Source organism: Ascaphus truei, chromosome 7, assembly GCF_040206685.1.
Source record: "Ascaphus truei isolate aAscTru1 chromosome 7, aAscTru1.hap1, whole genome shotgun sequence".
NCBI classification, from domain to species: Eukaryota; Metazoa; Chordata; class Amphibia; order Anura; family Ascaphidae; genus Ascaphus; species Ascaphus truei.
This window is the reverse complement of record NC_134489.1, coordinates 12,261,645-12,275,301: the sequence shown is the minus strand read 5'-3', so window position 1 is coordinate 12,275,301 and position 13,657 is coordinate 12,261,645.

The window sequence follows — 13,657 nt, the reverse complement described above, 5'->3', positions numbered from 1 at the left end:
CCTAGCATCCCCGTGATCTTCCCATCGTTACCCATTATCCCTAGCATCCCCCGTGATCTTCCCATCGTTCCTCATTTTCCCCAACGTCCCCCGTGATCTTCCAATTGTTCCCCATTTTCCCCAGCGTCTCCCATGATCTTCCCATCGTTCCCCATTTTCCCCAGTGTCCCCTATGATCTTCCCATCGTTCCCCATTCTCCCCATCATCCCCTATGATCTTCCCTACGTTCCCCATTTTCCACAGCGTCCCCCATGATCTTCCCATCATTCCCCACTTTCCGCAGCATCCCCCGTGATCTTCCCATTGTCCCCATCATCCCCTATGATCTTCCCATCGTTCCCCATTGTCCCCATCATCCCCTATGATCTTCCCATCGTTCCCCATTATCCCCCATGATCTTCCCATAGTTCCCCATTTTCCCCAGCATCCCCCATGATCTTCCCATCATTCCCCATTTTCCCTAGCGTCCCCCATGATCTTCCCATCGTTCCCCATTGTCCCCATCATCCCCTATGATCTTCCCATCGTTCCCCATTGTCCCCATCATCCCCTATGATCTTCCCATCGTTCCCCATTATCCCCCATGATCTTCCCATAGTTCCCCATTTTCCCCAGCGTCCCCCATGATCTTCCCATCGTTCCTCATTTTCCCCAACGTCCCCCGTGATCTTCCAATTGTTCCCCATTTTCCCCAGCGTCCCCCATGATCTTCCCATCGTTCCCCATTTTCCCCAGTGTCCCCTATGATCTTCCCATCGTTCCCCATTCTCCCCATCATCCCCTATGATCTTCCCTACGTTCCCCATTTTCCACAGCGTCCCCCATGATCTTCCCATCATTCCCCATTTTCCGCAGCGTCCCCCGTGATCTTCCCATCATTCCCCATTGTCCCCATCATCCCCTATGATCTTCCCATCGTTCCCCATTATCCCCCATGATCTTCCCATCGTTCCCCATTTTCCATAGCATCCTCCATGATCTTCCCATTGTTCCCCATTTTCCCCAGCGTCCCCCATGATCTTCCCATCGTTCCCCAATTTCCCCAGCGTCCCCCATGATCTTCCCATCGTTCCCCATTTTCCCCAGCATCCCCCATGATCTTCCCATCGTTCCCCATTTTCACCAGCGTCCCCCATGATCTTCATATCATTCCCCATTTTCCACAGCGTCCCCCATGATCTTCCCATCGTTCCCTATTTTCCCCAGTGTCCCCATGATCTTCCCATTGTTCCCCATTTTCCCTAGCATCCCCCATGTTCTTCCCATCGTTCCCCATTTTCCCTAGCGTCCCCCATGTTCTTCCCATCATTTCCCATTCTCCCCATCGTCACCTATGATCTTCCCTACGTTCCCCATTTTCCACAGCGTCCCCCATGATCTTCCCATCATTCCCCATTTTCCGCAGCGTCCCCGTGATCTTCCCATCGTTCCCCATTCTCCCCATCATCCCCTATGATCTTCCCATCGTTCCCCATTTTCCCCAGCATCCCCCATGATCTTCCCATAGTTCCCCATTTTCCCCAGCATCCCCCATGATCTTCCCATCGTTCCCAATTTTCCCCAGCATCCCCCATGATCTTCCCATCGTTCCCCATTTTCCCCAGCGTCTCTATGATTTCCCCATCATTCCCCATTTTCCCCAGCGTCCCGTATGATCTTCCCATCATTCCCCATTTTCCCCAACGTCCCCCATGATCTTCCCATCGTTCCCCATTCTCCCCATCGTCCCCTATGATCTTCCCATCGTTCCCCATTTCCCACAGCGTCCCCCATGATCTTCCCATCGTTCCCCATTTTCCCCAGTGTCCCAAATGATCTTCCCATCGTTCCCCATTTTCCCCAGCGTCCCCCATGATATTCCCATCGTTCCCCATTCTCCCCATCGTCTCCTATGATATTCCCATCATTCCCCATTTTCCCTAGCATCCCCTATGATCTTCCCATCATTACCCATTTTCCCTAGCATCCCCCGTGATCTTCCCATCGTTACCCATTATCCCTAGCGTCCCCCGTGATCTTCCCATCGTTCCTCATTTTCCCCAACGTCCCCCGTGATCTCCCCATTTTCCCCAGCGTCTCCCATGATCTTCCCATCGTTCCCCATTTTCCCCAGTGTCCCCTATGATCTTCCCATCGTTCCCCATTCTCCCCATCATCCCCTATGATCTTCCCTACGTTCCCCATTTTCCACAGCGTCCCCCATGATCTTCCCATCATTCCCCACTTTCCGCAGCGTCCCCCGTGATCTTCCCATCGTTCCCCATTGTCCCCATCATCCCCTATGATCTTCCCATCGTTCCCCATTGTCCCCATCATCCCCTATGATCTTCCCATCGTTCCCCATTATCCCCCATGATCTTCCCATAGTTCCCCATTTTCCCCAGCATCCCCCATGATCTTCCCATCATTCCCCATTTTCCCCAGCGTCCCCCATGATCTTCCCATCATTCCCCATTTTCCCCAGTGTCCCCTATGATCTTCCCATCGTTCCCCATCATCCCCTATGATCTTCCCTACGTTCCCCATTTTCCACAGCGTCCCCCATGATCTTCCCATCATTCCCCATTTTCCGCAGCGTCCCCCGTGATCTTCCCATCGTTCCCCATTGTCCCCATCATCCCCTATGATCTTCCCATCGTTCCCCATTATCCCCCATGATCTTCCCATCGTTCCCCATTTTCCATAGCATCCTCCATGATCTTCCCATTGTTCCCCATTTTCCCCAGCGTCCCCCATGATCTTCCCATCGTTCCCCAATTTCCCCAGCGTCCCCCATGATCTTCCCATCGTTCCCCATTTTCCCCAGCATCCCCCATGATCTTCCCATCGTTCCCCATTTTCACCAGCGTCCCCCATGATCTTCATATCATTCCCCATTTTCCACAGCGTCCCCCATGATCTTCCCATCGTTCCCTATTTTCCCCAGCGTCCCCCATGATCTTCCCATCGTTCCCCATTTTCCCCAGTGTCCCCATGATCTTCCCATTGTTCCCCATTTTCCCTAGCATCCCCCATGTTCTTCCCATCGTTCCCCATTTTCCCTAGCGTCCCCCATGTTCTTCCCATCATTTCCCATTCTCCCCATCGTCACCTATGATCTTCCCTACGTTCCCCATTTTCCACAGCGTCCCCCATGATCTTCCCATCATTCCCCATTTTCCGCAGCGTCCCCCGTGATCTTCCCATCGTTCCCCATTGTCCCCATCATCCCCTATGATCTTCCCATCGTTCCCCATTGTCCCCATCATCCCCTATGATCTTCCCATCGTTCCCCATTATCCCCCATGATCTTCCCATCGTTCCCCATTTTCCATAGCATCCTCCATGATCTTCCCATAGTTCCCCATTTTCCCCAGCGTCCCCCATGATCTTCCCATCGTTCCCCATTTTCTCCAGCGTCCCCCATGATCTTCCCATCGTTCCCCAATTTCCCCAGCGTCCCCCATGATCTTCCCATCGTTCCCCATTTTCCCCAGCATCCCCCATGATCTTCCCATCGTTCCCCATTTTCACCAGCGTCCCCCATGATCTTCATATCATTCCCCATTTTCCACAGCGTCCCCCATGATCTTCCCATCGTTCCCTATTTTCCCCAGCGTCCCCCATGATCTTCCCATCGTTCCCCATTTTCCCCAGTGTCCCCCATGATCTTCCCATTGTTCCCCATTTTCCCTAGCATCCCCCATGTTCTTCCCATCGTTCCCCATTTTCACTAGCGTCCCCCATGTTCTTCCCATCATTTCCCATTCTCCCCATCGTCACCTATGATCTTCCCATCGTTCCCCATTTTCCCGAAGGGAAGTGTATTTACGTCCGCGCGGGATTCGCGTGCGCCCATAGCATGGCAGCTGGTCACCGGAGGAGGAAGAGGAGCGTCACGGTTGATGGAGGAGCGGGGGACCTGATCACGGGTTGGGATAAGCATCGGGTGAGCCGAGCGCGTCGCAGATCATGGATCCTGACACATAAAAACTTAGGTTCTCTGTTCCTTTAACTGGCGCTAGCTTTGAAGGGGCACGTTACAAACTAGAAAACAATAAAGGATGGCATTACACATCTTAATACATATTATTAAACACACAGGACTGGTGAGGACCCCAGTCAGAACTCTGAAGAACCTGCTTCTACAACATAAATGTGCCGATATATACCTTTAAATTTACATCACACATCATGTCACCGTAGACCCGGACAATTTACACCGAGATCGGATACACCAGGAGAAAGAAAGAGTTAAGTAAAGGAAATTTATTTTGACCGGAATCAACAGGCACAACACAATACAAAATTACAGTACAACTCAACAAAACAGGAGTTACAGGGGGGATCCTAGCTCACTAGGTGGTGGGCTCTGCTTCAATAGGCTTACCCAGGTCAGCTTCCACTCTGCAGGTTTCTGGTCCCTCAAGACTACGGGAATGCTATTCACAGAATAGCAAGTTCAACTGTCACGCTTGTCTACTCCACCCAGTTTCGCTTTGGTGTCACGGGCAAAAACCTTAGTAGTTGTATCTCCAACTAAAGTCAGGATATACTCCTGATAGACTGTGGAACTGAGATCGGCAAGGGTTTACATAGACCTCGTCCTCCATCTGAAATTATGGACGATGGCTGCCGACCAATCAGTGCACGGATGCTACATAGGCCAATCCCACTGTCGGCCAATCACATAACGAGGGTTTGCCCGTGATGGGACAATCAGGGCCATGGGAGGTTACAGTGCTTTAGGACAGTGAAAAATTCAAAGTGGCCAGTGGGAACTGTATCAGCTGGGGCTGGTCCCAGTTTCCTTTGTGTGCTGACTGGCTAAATAAAGTAATCACACAACATACAAAGGAGTCATTAGAATACATGACATTATATATACATGGGGGAACAACTACAACAGAGCACAAAGTATCACACAAGTCAGCCATTTTAGCCACTATCAGATGTAAATACTATGCCTAAACCTGGGCACCCATCTGTACTATTAGCGGCAATACCTGGACTTAACCTTTAATCTGCTGGCCACATTGCCCCAACTATCACACATCACATGATGGAGAGGGGAGCAACCTGAGCGAGCCTACATTAGCCCACACATTAACCCCCTAAGGCCATATACACACAGCCACATATATTTACCCAGGGCCACCGACAGATTTCCCGGGGCTTAGGACTAAAGTTCTGACAGAGTCCCCCATGTCAGCAGTCTTGTGGGCCCCCGTTTCACACCTATTTCCCCATCTTCCCATGTGTTTCTCTCCCTCCATTATTTCACTCTTACCTCCTCACACTCACTCAGTTTCTCCCCCTTCACCCTCACTTCCTCTCTTACACCCCTCTCACTCTTCCCACACCTCCATCAATTACACCCCTCTAACTCAATCCCGCTCCATTAATCCCCCCTCCTCACATTCATCCCCCCACAATAATTCCCCCACAAAAAAATACAAAATCCACCCTACCCCCCTCCACAAAAAAATACAAACCCCCCCAAATATATAAAAAAAACACCTGCAAATACATACAAAAAAACCTACCCCCAAATACATACAAGCCCACCCAAATACATACCAAACCCCCCAAATACATACAAGCCCTCCCAAATACATACCAAACCCCCCAAATACATACAAGCCCACCCAAATACATACCAAACCCCCCAAATACATACAAGCCCACCCAAATACATACCAAATCCCCCAAATACATACAAGCCCACCCAAATACATACCAAACCCCCCAAATACATACAAGCCCTTCCCAAATACATACCAAACCCCCCAAATACATACAAACCCCTGTGCCCCCCACATAACTACTGTACCAAAATAAATGTAAAAAAACATCCCCCTCCCAAATACATACAAAACACACAATTACCTTGGGGTTGGTCACCAGGCCCCGGCTCTTCCACGCTTTGCGGGCCTCTCTCACTCTCCCGTTTCCAGTCTCTTTCCCATGCCGGTGCGTGCGTCGACGTCAGAGAGGGGTCATACGTGGGACAGTGAGGGAGGCTCGCAGCGGAGGAGAGACAGGACCCAGCAGCAACTAGAGGACATTTGGCCAGGCCCAACTTCTTTGTCCGGCTGCCGGACCAATCTTTGCCACCGCGCCCCAGCTCTACCACGCAGCGCGTCTCCCTCACTGTCCCACGCCGAGCCTCTCTGTTATGCCGGTGCGCGCCGGAAGCTGGGCAGCTTCCAGCGCATACCGACATCAGAGAGAGGCCCGGTGCAACGGCATTAGAGGCTCGCCATGGGACAACTTTCAGCGCCCCCCACAGCCGACGGGCCCTGGACACCTGTCCTGGCTCTCCCCCCATCAGCGGCCCTGCATTTACCATCTTTACATAATACTAACACAGTATCAGACATAATATTACTCTAATAACATGTATACAAGGCACTCGAGAAACAGTCACGAGATTCCTTCCGTCTCTGGTAACGGGACAAAAAAGGGAGGCGTCACCCCCCTTTCAGCCACCATCAGTTCAGATTGCGTCCTACACTCCACAGGAACGAGCAGGATTTTTGGACATAGTTACTACGTCATGGAGGTACTCAAAGGGTTAAAGAAAGGCATAGCCAATAAACCTACTCACAGACAGCTGTTTCAAACTTGTGGGAGTCATCAGTATGAGGATGGTTATTTGTATGTACGTATGTCTTTATTTACATAGTGCCACCTATGTACATAGCACGTCACAGCAGTAATACACGGGACATAATAATATCACATATAATAGGAATAAGCGCTTCAGAAATAAAAGTAACAATAGGAAAAGAAGTCGCTGCCCGGAAGAGCTTACACTCTAATTATTTGTCTTTCAATGTTAAGCTGGTTGTGTATAAATCCGTGAATATAAAAGCAACTCTCCACCACGCACCGCACAGCAGGGGCGGCCAACTCCAGTGCTCACGGGCCACCAAAAGGTCAACTTTTCAGGATATCCCTGCTTCAGCACAGGTGGCTCAATCATCGTTGACTGACCTGTTGGTGGCCCTTGAGGACTGGAGTTAGGCTAAGGCCCCGCTCCCTCAGTCAGCGCACCCGCACTGCAGACAGGCGGGGCGCTGACGGACACAGACCGCGATATGCGGTCTGTAGGGAGTGGGAGCGGGAGCCGGAGGGGGCGTGGCTTGAGCGGAGGGACCCGCTACTCCCCCCCTCCCTCCACGGGCTCGGGCTGCAGAAGGGACCTGCTGCAGGCTGCTGTAAGGTAAGCAGCTCCCTCCCCCTTCTGCCACAAAAACACACACACACACACTACCTTGAGTAGGAAGCTGCCTGATGACCGCTCCCGCCCCCGCCGCTGATTGGCTCATCAGCGCACCACGTGGCGCGTCACCGCTCGGGATCACAATTTTCTTGAATCCCCTGCCGGCTGACGTGTCACAGTGCGTAGTGAGCCGTCAGCTAGGGGGGACTGGGACCGGCTAGGGAGGATTCCCCTGCTGGTGGGGAACGCTCGCGCGGCCGTCCACGCCGCCGAGCGCAGCGGGTCCCAGCCCTTAGCAACCCTTGCCATACAGCAATGATAAACAGCACGTATGAGCACGTTCTCAGACAGGTCCACAAACCTTATCTGTTGTGTGCTAAGTATTGGTATGCAGCTGCTGTTCCATGCTCCAATATCGCCCTCTGCTGGAAGATAATTGGTTAAGACACATCAAGGTCAGTGGCTCGTTGTGTGATGGTAGAAGGGATACAGTAAACAACCAGCCTCACGCTGATGAAACCAAATGTTCGAAAAAGCTGTCTGTGAGCAGGGTTACTGGTTATGCACTTCCTTAACCCAGGCTGTGCTGAAAAGCTGTGTAATACGGCAGGCATAAGCGTACTGTATAGGGCAGCATGTTAAAATGAATAAGAAGTAAAGAGTAACTCACTGTGAGTGCTCATTTGCAAGTCATTTCCCAGAATCCTTGACTGCAGTGGAACCATTGTATGCTAAAGCCTGGATTATAGTCCGTGCGATGGCGCTCGTGTGCGCGACAATAACAAATTGCAGAATCCTTATGAGGCCGCCCCCAGTGCGTGCACAACGGAGCGCGATGGTGCGACTGCGTTTTGAAAAGACAAAAAAAATGTGTCTTTTCAAGCGCCAGCCGCGTCACGCGAGCGGTTCAGCCAATCACGGCAAACCAGCCTCGTGACACGCCTGCCACGCCTCCCCATCGCCTCGCCAATCGCTTCCAGCTGAATTCACACATCGCTCGGGCAAGAAGCGCCCGCGATGCGTTGAGCGCGCACGCGCGCCAGCACGGACTATAATCCAGGCCTAAGAGATAATGGTGAAAAGCAGGGTTACAACACTGTCTGAGACCTATGAATGTGCTCATATAGTAAGTGCTATTTTTAATTGCTGTACATTTTTATTTAACAAACTTGAACCTCCCCTTAAAGATGCAATGCCACGAAGCTGGCCAGAAAGCAGCCTGTCGGGAACGGCACACCCGTGAGCGTGTGATTTGTATAGTGACAAGGGTTAATACACACAGCTATATAGCTCTCACTTAACTTCCGCAGTGCCCCCCAAATTAGTAATATCCCCCCTTAATCCATCACAATATATTGTAACCCTCCCTGCCCGGCTTCTCTGGAGATTGCACCGGTGTGTTATATATGTATATATATATTATATGGCTGCTCCGCATGGGTTACCTTGACTTAGTGGCTGGATTCAGGCGGCCGGGCGATGAGGTTGTGCAATAATGGGCGCCAGGAACCTTTGTAGTACAACGGTCATTTATCCGTGTCTCCATGGACAGAGACCGATCGTACACATGTTAACGATGTTATATGGTACTTTATAACAGACAGACATGAATACAGTTCAGTGTCCACTCGACACTCAAGTGTGAGTACTTTGACTTAGTTGCTCTGAGTAAGTGTGGAGACCCGGCGCCCCTGATTGCTTCAGGTATTGATCCAATTACTGTGGGCCCCTACAGGAACCCAGACCCGTCTTTTCTTACTTTGACCCGGTACCTGTGCCTTATTGGGAGATGCCACTTCCACACAGACTGCTGAGGAATATTAGCGCCGATCCGCGTTTAGAGCTGATCCGCCAGCCCCCGGGAGCCCCCTTTTCTGAGGCCCTCTATGGAGTGCCATATTGCTTTATATTACTTATTCAGGACTCCATTCCGTTTTACGGGGATCCTAACTTAATGGCTATCTTCAATGTAATAAACAGGGGAGTGGTCTAGACTATTACTTTCTAAACATTACTTATTTACTCTCCCCAATGCTCCTCTACTCATGTCCTCCTGGAACCTAACCTTCTAGAATAGTCCCTCCACCATATATACCCCTGCATGACATCTGGATCCCCATAAAAACCCAGGATGGTGCCCAACATACAATAGCCATGTTAGTAAACATTTATGATGGGGTTACCTATATTATATATAATGCTGCTGCTTCCGCCACCATAGAGATATTAAGATGTACTTGCAGAGTCTTTAGTCTCTGTTTACTAAGAAAAATATGTAATTAACACACACAAAACTATTGCAGCAAAATGCCTGAAGATGTAATACACTCTTTCAATTACAGCCCAAAACATTACTTATTTGATTTAATATACAAATATAGTACCGTGCTTAGGTAACAGAAAAAGATTATAACGAGAACATACAGTAAATAAATGCAGACAGTTTTAAAAAAAAATAAAAGGAGTAAAATAGATAATCTAATTACGTTACCACATAACTTCAGCAGATTTAATTCAAAAAGGCTTGAAGTTGGAAATCTACATTTGCCACATAGACAAACGTTGAATTTCTCATTTTGCCTCCAAACTGCTAGAACATCTCGTGTTCTCCCGTATGATTAACTTTCTTACTCCCCCTGCCCCCTGGACCCTTTACAACCTGGCGTTCGTACAGCTCCCTCAACAGAGGCTGTGCTCACTAAAGTAGCCAATGATCTACATGAAGCCAAATCCCATGGTCATTTTTCCTTACCAATCCTTCTCGTTGTCTCTGCTGCCTTCGATACGGTCTATCACCCTCTTCTCCTTGATAGTCTAAATTCCCCGGGTATCTACAACAAAGTTTATACCTCTCCCAGCACACATTTCTGTCTCTGTTGCTACAGCAGAGACTGCGACTATTCTAACACAAACCAGTGGCAATCGCCAGAAAGACCCAGGTACATGCTGGATACATGCCTTAAACTAGACCCAGCATTTCTGCATTGTTTAATGGCCCATCAGATTAACAGCGGGGGTCCCTGGCAGTCCCATTCAAACTGACTGCCAGGGACCCTGCTGTGTTAATCCTATCGGTCATTAGTCAATGCAGAAATGCCTTAAACTTGCCTTAAACTAGCCAGGTTACACCCAGCACCTACCCAGAATGTAACCGGGCTAGTTTAAGGCAAGCTTTAGAATAGTCGTGGTTTTGTCTGTAACATGCCTTCATCTTCTGTTGATCTGTATCTTGGTGTACCTCAGGGCCTTCTTCTGGAACCTCTCCTTTTCTCTTTCTACACACTATCACATGGTAACCTCATCAACTCTTTTGGGGTGTTTTGTGGGTGTGACTCGGTTTGGGTTCCCCGTAAGAGATGTCTTCCTCCTCATCGGACTGGAAGAGCCACTCTTCCGTGGGTAGGGTTCATTACAGGAACGCCGCATCTTGTCCTCCATTTTGGGGCTATCAGGTGTATTTTTCTTCCTGACCTCTGGAGGCGCTATTGCAGCTTTTGCCAGTGTATTTTCTAGAACTCCAGCTTGTGATAGTCCTACCGATGGGCATATTTTGCTTGTAGAGGTCGTAGCTCTCACAGGCATCTCCGTAGACTTTTTCTTTCCTTTTGTAAGTTTTAAAACATCAGCAGTACTGTGCACGCATTCTTTCTCATTAGGTATACTGGATGTGCAGTTGCTAAGTAAAAACTTCTATTTGCTTTACACCATTTACTTGCTAGGTGCAATTCCTCCGCTTTAGCAAAATAATGTGGTTTTCTGCTTGAGTTCAGTAATTTTCAGTCTCATCTTTGGGTATTATGGCATTCACTCTTCACACTTTGGGTGCCTATTTTACTCCCAAGATACATAGGCAGACTTTACTTGCAGAAAAAAAAATATATTCTTTGCAGTGGAATATTTTTTCCACTCCCGACAGGGTGACTCAACACTCAGCAATTGGCTTTGGGATACCTTTTACACAGTTCAGCAATCCCTTTTCCCCCGGTAGGGCAATTTTACACTCAGCACTTGTTTGCTGAAAATTCCCCTGCTTCAGCACAGTCTTGCATCAATTTTCACACTTTTCTGCATATACTCCATTCACAGCTGGTAGTCCTATGCGGTGTGGCAACTTTTACTTGCAGAATCAGTACCGCTCGTGAGTCACCATCTGTATTCACTGCTTCAGCAAAACATTTGAAAACAACAAACGCCTATCCCTTTTTAAGGGCTAACTTACTTCTTGAACCATATTACACATTATTGTGATAGGCAAGTAAGGTTTACCTGCTTCAGCAGTCTCTCTCTCTCTCCTCTTCGGATTGGGGAAAAGAGTCCATCTGTTGTTTTGTGGCTTTCTTCAGTGCAGTGTAGATTTCCTGCCTGGATGTGTATCCCTTTAATTCTGGTCTCTGCTGCATGAGATTCTTTGTTTTGTTGCTCATCTGTATGCAGGAACTATTTAGGCAAAAAGCACAAAAAAATTCACAGGCAATCTCCGGGGCCCCTTTTAACTTCAAGGCCCACCTCTCGTCCCACTTCTGACGATCATATGTAAGAGACGTGTTCAGAAGTATGCAATGGAGACTGTTTTAAGGTGAAATTAAAATAAGGCTTTATTGCGCCTGTTGCTTTAAACACAGCAAATATGTAAATCAGCAAACAAAATCCGCTCCACTCTGGAGTATATATACACTTGTGATCCAGTTCTCTTTAACTGCGTGGTTAGCCCAGCGATTCACCAGCCCAAATCATAGAGACATTTATATATATAGATAGACATAGATAATAGTCATATAAGAAAAGTCTTATCTGTTAGCTGGGTTGCTGTAGGGGAAGCTTCTCTGCTCTCTTGGATCCGCACCCTTGTGTGCTAAGGCAATGTCAGGCTCCAAGTTTAGAAGCTTGTCCCCTTTTGTCTTGTTGTCAGCTTGCCGCTCAAGACATCTGTCCTTCCTTGGTTCAGCCCAGTTGTGGACTAAGAATCTCACTTCCTGTCTCAGAGGCAGGCTTTTTCGAACCGTATAATCAGCCAGGTAGTGTTAGTTATGTAGCCAGATCCCCCTGCCTGTCAGCACCCCCCTCACCTAGCTGGCGATCGCGGGTGCCTCCGAGTCCAATGGCGGCCCGCAAGCGTATCGCAGGGGTGAGGGCGGTCAGGCTCCTGCTCGCAGGCTGTGAGGGCGCTGCCATTGCGCATAGTATCGCACATGCGCAGACAGAGCCAGGCGCCGGGAGGCCCACAGATAGCTCGCGCATGCACAGATAGGAGCCCGTGAAACCCTAGCCTACCAGGGAAGGCTCTGAGCAGGGACTACGAGTCCCATTAGCCTATACACCCCCCACGTGATGCCAGGGAGCCAATAGGGCTTAGGATCTCCCTGCAGGCAAGTGGATACATTTCACGCGCTGAGCCCACGCCAGTTAGTTGGAGCTGGGGAGCAGAAGGGGAAGGAAGGGTGCAGGGAGCGAGATGAAGCTCCTGCACCGCGTAAGGTCCCCCACATCCCAGGTAGGCCCCAACTCCCCCCCAGGCTAGTGGGTAATTGCTTAGGGACGGCCCAAGATAGGGACGCTGCCCTTAGTGAGTGTGTGAGTGCTGTCTTGTCAGAGTCATGGCTGTTAGTGCTGTGAGGCCTGACAAGAAGGCACAGGGTTTGTGCAGCACGGTTGCTGTACGCACCCAGTAGGTTGCAGCGCGGGGCTGCGAGTGCTAGTTCTCAGTTAGAGTCAGGGCCGGGCAGAGTTAGGGGAGCGGAGCAGGCTAGTAACCCCTTAGGTCCCAGATAGGTCCTCACTCCCCAGTTTGTGGTGCTACAGGGACAGGCCCTAGGTTAGGGACCCTGTCACAGTAGCGCTAGAGTTAGATAGGGACACAGCGGACGCTGCGCTTCCCGTGAAGAGACTTGGGCTCAAGTCTGTGCCCAGAGACAAAGACTATCTCCAGGGTGGAATCGCCCCTGGCGGACCCCGGACAACGGACCACAGGATCAGACGGGATCACCAAGCGGCAGATCCTTTGTGAAGTCCGTTGCAGGCCCGAGCACTGGAGTGCTCGGCAGGTAACTCTGACCTACACGTGCACCAACAGGCCTAGTAGTTTCCTTAGTGACTGCGCAGTCACACATATCCGCTCTCTATAGAGTGCTGGACATTGTGTGGGGGATTTCTGGACACGGGGTGGGATCACCCGATGAAGGTGGGAGAGTTATACGTGTCAGGTTACTCAGTGTCTTCTCTAGAGAGGGACACCCGTTATTCTATGTTGACAGTATTTGTGTTGTATGCTGTTCCCAAGTAAAAGGTATTCGTTATTATACAAATAGGTGTGCGAGTTATTTGTATGTGTCCTGCGAGGAACAATTCCTGCTATGCTAGGAACCATCGCAGGTGGAGGCGCTGCACCGAGTACAAGGTTACTCTTACTCTTAATATAATTGCCCCAGTTTCCCCGTGGTGGAAGCTCAGCC